Here is a 6,000-nt window from a genome sequence, read left to right as displayed (position 1 = left end):
ACTCCAGTATGCAAAACTGATTACTTTGAAAGGGAGATAGGTTATGAGGACCAGGGGCTAAGTCACCTAATAGGGTAACTGCAACTAATAGATCATTTCTATCCTTTGTGAGGAGTTATTCCTCTCTTATTGGAGGAGTATACTAGGAAAGAGAGCCAGCCAATGCCTACATTGTGCAACCAAGCACTTCAAAAGCAGAGGGAGTCAGGTGACTTGGTTCTCACAGAGCTGATCTGGAAGTAACAACAGTCTTAAAGACCTTACCAAGGAACAAAGATCTGACACCAACACTTCCTCAGCTGTGTGTGATGACCAGGCTCTTCTCTCGCTTACTTTAACCAGAGCATTTTTCTGCAAAGATATTGAGGGAACTATAACCATAGGCTGTGCAGATGTGGTATGAGAGAAATATCTGGAGAAAACCAGATTATGCCTATGCAAAAAAAGCAATGGTGCTTCCTGTTGAGGAAAGCAAAGAGGTCTGCATTAAATTGATCCTACTCCCGAAAGGGCCATGTGGAATATGGGAGCTGATCTCAGGTATGATACAGAAGCACATGGTTTATCTACATGAAAATAGGCAGACTTGTATGATGTAATACACAGCCTTATTCTCTAGACATCTGTCCTCCATAACTACCATCTCCCAAAAGAAGAGAGCAGCCCTCCTAGCATGCCATTTTTTGATGTAGTGCATCATAATTGAGCTGCTTATCATCACCTGGACACATAAGTGTTCACTGTGAGATTTGTCAGCCTTTTATTTTGAACAGCCTGAAAGTCTAATATGGACACAAAGCTTCTGCTTTCCTGGAGACCCAGTCCTGCTCAACCTGGCCACCCAAGTGGGCTTCTCCATCCAGAGGGATATATCCTATTCTGGAGGACATGGGGAGCTAAAGACACCAAGCCCTGAGACATTGGGAGAGAGTATGTATCTAAGGGACAGTGACATTCTTGCTGAGCTGAAATAAGGCAATAAAGCACACAGAATGGAAGCATAGCTAGGAACACCTGCATCAGAGTTTGGCATGTGTTCAGTATCACAAAGACAAAGAGAAAAAAAATCCCATTTCACTGTACTAGTTGGCAGGGAGGTAAAGTCAGGACAGAATGGAAACTCTGTAAGATCACCATGAGCCAGAAATGTTGTGCAATTATCTTAGGAAAATGGAGACTACGGGTCAGAGAAATATTCTTTTGGCGTAGACTTCAGAGAATATGCCCCAGCTCTCCAGCCCAAGCCCTCGTGTTGGAAGCTTTTGTCTGTGCGGTGAGTTGTGACAAAACATCTGCCCCAGGAAATGCCACCTCTGGAACTGGATGCAGTCTCCATGGCTTCCTGAACAAGCAGCTTTGCAACTGAAAGTCCTGAGCTGTCCTTGGTCTAGGCTTAAAAGTACCGCAAGTGGAGCACTTAACAGAAATTTCTCCATCTCTAAGACAGCACATACAGAGGTTGTATAGAGGTTGAGAGGTAGAATTTGGAAGAAACAAGAAATTGTAACCTTAGAAGAAGCTGGAGCAAAAATATTTAAAAAATCTCATAGTCACCAAGTGCCTCATTCCAAAAAGCAGCGAAGAGAAACTGAAATGGCAGTGGGAAGACTGTGTGCACCCATGTGCTGGACACAGGGGAGGACTGTACAGAACCCTGTATTGGTATTGCAAAAGGGAGAAGAAAGATCTCCAATCTTAAATAAAGACATGTATGTGCATCCACAGTATGAGACTATTTGTGGAGCATCAGTCAAAAAAAGAGGATAAAGATACTCATGCAGAAATGAAGCATTTCCATGGAAAAAAATCACTTTTAAAAAAACCCTTTATGCAAGGGTTAGTAGAAAACAAACAAAACAATAAATTATTGTGTTTTACTGGGTTCATCAAGTGTTAAGTTTGGTGAACTGACAAGCTATTCAAAACTCAAATACTTTTTTTTCTTCTATTCACTCTGCTTAAATAGGAATCGGTGATACTAGCTTGTCCAGAACTGAAATACAGGTTAATTACCAGTATTAATTATTTAGTTCTATCCTTGAATACCGCTTTTCTATCTACAAGAATTGATAGCTTTTCCTTGGAAAACATTCTCTCTCTTTTTCCCATACTCTTGACCTATTCTTTACACAGCCTTTCTAGGTCTTTAACCACTTTTTCCCTCCTCAGAGGGTTTTACAGTCAGAAATCCATTTTGTGGGCCATAGGTGAACTGTTCTCAGTATCAGTCTCTCTCTCTCTACTCTTATTATTATCTGTGTTAGGAGAGCACTTTGGAGCTTTGGTCATGGACCAGCATCCCACTGCTCTAAGCGCTGCATAAATACAAAAGGAAAAAGGCTGCTTGGAAGCTCTCAGAGCTAAATTCTGAATGCAAGTAAGTGTAAAGAGAAAGGGAAAAAAATTGTTAAGAAAGCCCACGGGCCTTTCCAGTGTGGAATTCAGAGGTTTTGCAAGGACCGTCTGCACTTCAGTGGATTTCAGCAAGTTTTTATTTCCATACCAAATACTCCTTTTTGCACAGTGGAACTTCCCACATTTGTAGGCAATGAACTACAGCATAGTCCTAAAAACTGTTGCTTTATGATAAAGTGAAGCATTTCTCATCAAATCTGGGACCTCATAAATTATACACTAGGTTTGGGGTTTTTTTAGAAGGTAAATAAGTGACAAACAATAGATCCATTGTCCACTAAGTACCGTTTTACACCAAGAGCCTTTCATAATGACAGCAGCATCATAAAAGTGCTTTGATCTACGAAGGATCAAATATCTTTGTTTCTTATTAACATAACTTTCTTTCCCAATGGAGCACAGAGCATTTCTGATAATGGCACTCTATTAGGATAATTAGAAAAAGATTGTTCAGCTCTATTTCCCTCTTAGAGCTCCCTGGCAAATTTCTCCTTTTGTGTCACTCAGATTTTCTACCCCAAATACCTCTGTCATAAGGAAAAAATTTAAAAGTTTCACATTTTATAGCTCAGAAGTTTAGGCTGCCAATGTGATGTTAACCAGCCATTAAAAGATTCTGAAGAAAGACCCAGACTGAAAATTAAGCCATCACCTTTTAAAAAACTAATAATTTTTTTAATATGAGCAAGATTTTCAATAACTATGTCATAGATCTTTTAATAAGGTAGCAGGAATGTGCCCTGGGTTTATTAGCAAGGGAGACATGAGACAGCATTACAGGAAAAGCTTGCCCCAAGGGATCTGTGGGTGAAATATGACCAGAAGCAGAATTCGTATGACAGATGACAGACAAAGGAAGACACTTGCTAAGAGAGTATTCCCAGACATCGTATTGGAAACCTAGATCTCTTACATTGTCTTTCTGTGCGATATTCAGGCTTTTGCCTCTTCCATCAGAGATGTAGATCTGAGGTTGCAGGCGGTTAGGGTCAGCTGGAGAAAGTCGATCTTGTTTCGCCAGGCACCTAGTGCCACCATGTGCCCAAGTGTTCCTCACTGCCTTTGTGAAACATTTATATCTCCCTTTTCAGTTTCTGGTTCAGTGAGTCACCCCTCTTCCAGAAAGCTTGTAAGGACAATTTGAGAAAACTCCCTGTGCAGATTTTGGGAATTCTGGAAGAAAGGATGCTCTCAGGCTCTCCCACTTTGATGGTGGTGGAGGTGAGCACAAGACTGACAATGGGACCCCTTAGGCTTCAATGGTTTTCCATGCAAAACACAGCATTCTTGATCAGCAAGATGGTTGCCAGTCATGGCAAAACACTCTGAAATGCAGAAGGAAATAATCAATGAAGAGGTCAACTGATAAAACTGATCAAAGGGCTCCAGCATTATGAAAGAAAATAATCTCATCAGCCACACTGAGGAAAATCATGGCAGGAAAGCCAAAGACACAGAAAACAGACCCCAACCAAGCAGCTGTGGGAAAACAGGGACTAGGAAATCATGCACAGAGGACTCTTGTGTCTGTACAGAAGAGTGGTCAGGAAATCAAGGAAACTAAGTGTATTGGAACTATTGGAACTGTTCATATCTATGCATTTATTATTCTATAAAAAGCATGTGTCCCTGTTTGCTTCAGCTATCTAAAAAGGTAAGCTTTAAACCCAAAGTATTTGGAAGGCTGGAGATGGGACAGAGATGTCCTGAACCACCTGAAGCATTACAGTTCCCAATTCCAAAATCTTAAGGCAGGTGTGCTGGAGAAGCCAAGAAAACAGTAATAATGGTGAAATGGTAATACTGCAGCCCACTTTGACAGCCCATGTGAGCAACCTAAATACTGCAGCCCAGTAAGTGTGCAGGTGGGCAAATCATGGCAGGGATGTATAACAAGAGACTTACACTCCTCCAAAGCAAAAATGTCCTAGAAAGTAACACAATCTGCACACATTTGACTGCTCAGTCAAATTGGAATCTTCATTGCCACCACCACCACAGTTTTCTATAAGACATACGGAAAAATAATCACTTTATTAGGAAAGCATCCCCTCTTTCACCCTGCATAACTGTTTATATACTTGTTCTTTAATCACTACAGTCCTGAGAAGGTTGACATTTCATGCTGGTTCTGGGGTCCTGAAGGAAAAGAGATGTGAGCTGCACTGGAGGGCTTCAGCTGCAAGGGCGCTCAGGCAGTGCCAGCAGCCCAGCTGCTATCTCTTGCTGCCTCCAGAAAAAAGTGTCAGGATCCTGTCTTTGGCAGTTTGGGCACTCAGGACTTCCAGGATCCCAGCTCCATCCAGCAAAAAGCCGGGAGGCTCTGGTTGGTGCGCTTGGCTCTATGAGCTCCTCTGGCTCTAAAGTACCAGCACACAATCTGACTCATGCCTCTAGACACAGTGACTACATCTGTACTGTGAATTAAACAGTCTGGGAATGTTCTCTGGCCTCAAAGCATAATCCAGGTCTACGTGCTCATGCTCTCTCCAATCCCTCTGTCCCTCAAAATAGAGTGGTCTTGTCCATAAAACATATTGGGAACAGTGTCTTCTCTACATTAATTCACCAAACAATACCTGGGATAGATGCTGTATGGGCCAAAACCATGACAGGGAGACTGCTAACAGCATGTTGAGCTGTTAGCCTGTGCTTGAGTCCATATCTTGTCCGGTCCAAATAATACAACCAAAGTTTCTGGAGTTTCTGGCACAAATCGGATGGTTCAGAGTGACAGGGTCCAGGGTTTAGGCTTAGCATCCTATCGGTGTGTCCAGCAGACGTGGAAGCATTATATCCCAGGCCACCGGCAGATTTCTGGCTTTGCTTAGAGACTTCCTGGTCCACTCCATTGACCAATTGCCTGTGATCTAGCAAACACAAAAACTAATTTTGGATAAGACCCAGTAACCCATCAGCGGGTGCTTTGTGACTGGATCAAGGCTTCTTGACTCCAAGTCTCTATGGATGATTCTCTATGCAGCCATTTGTCCCAGTTGTGATTGAGGACTTCCACTACATCAGAAATCAGAGTGTGTACAATACAGGGAGTGAGCTCAGGTCCTGGCATTGTACCTCTGTGTTCTCCACCCATCTGCATGTTGGGTGAGAGAAGGCCAAGCTGAAACAGTTTTCATTGCTCCATTTCAACAAACACTTTTCATAACTTAAAGCTTCTGGATTGCTCAGTAGAACTGGACAGGAAAAAAAAAGACATACGAATATAATAATCAAGCCTAACCCTTGATCTAGGTTGATCTGATAAAGCCCTGGCACAGGGCCTTCAAAAACAACTCAACATAGCACTCTGGGAAGGATTATGCTGAACAAGTGATAAAAGCACAGGCTTTGTGTGCATTGGCACTTTACAGACACTGACCCACTCACGTGCTTATTTCAGACAAAAACATTGACTTTTTGCCCCCCAGATGAATTCCACTTGTCATTTTCCTATCTCCCATCATGCAATTATAAATCCACTTACACTATTTATGGTGCGATAGCTTTCTCTCTCCACCCTATTCTACAGACAATCCATCAGATTATACTGGGGCCTTACAATAAGAAAACACGTGGAGGTAGGAC

General features: G+C 42.2%; 1 protein-coding gene across 2 annotated transcripts in view; it reads right to left on the bottom strand.

Moving 5' to 3' along the window:
• Nucleotides 1–5,260: 5,260 nt before the first annotated feature.
• The window catches only part of ZFC3H1 (zinc finger C3H1-type containing), a 60,676-nt gene continuing 59,936 nt past the window's right edge, over nt 5,261–6,000 (bottom strand). The window contains exon 36 of one of the 2 annotated variants that reach the window (XR_012623574.1): nt 5,261–5,285. The gene's annotated coding sequence lies outside the window, so the exon portion shown is untranslated. Of the gene's footprint in view, nt 5,286–5,517; nt 5,610–6,000 lie in introns of those variants that run through there. The other variant, XR_012623575.1, reaches the window with a different exon arrangement.

Source organism: Strix aluco, chromosome 5, assembly GCF_031877795.1.
Source record: "Strix aluco isolate bStrAlu1 chromosome 5, bStrAlu1.hap1, whole genome shotgun sequence".
In the NCBI taxonomy this organism is placed as follows: Eukaryota; Metazoa; Chordata; class Aves; order Strigiformes; family Strigidae; genus Strix; species Strix aluco.
Note: the sequence above shows the minus strand (reverse complement) of the source record. Positions and strands in the feature narration are given on the sequence as shown.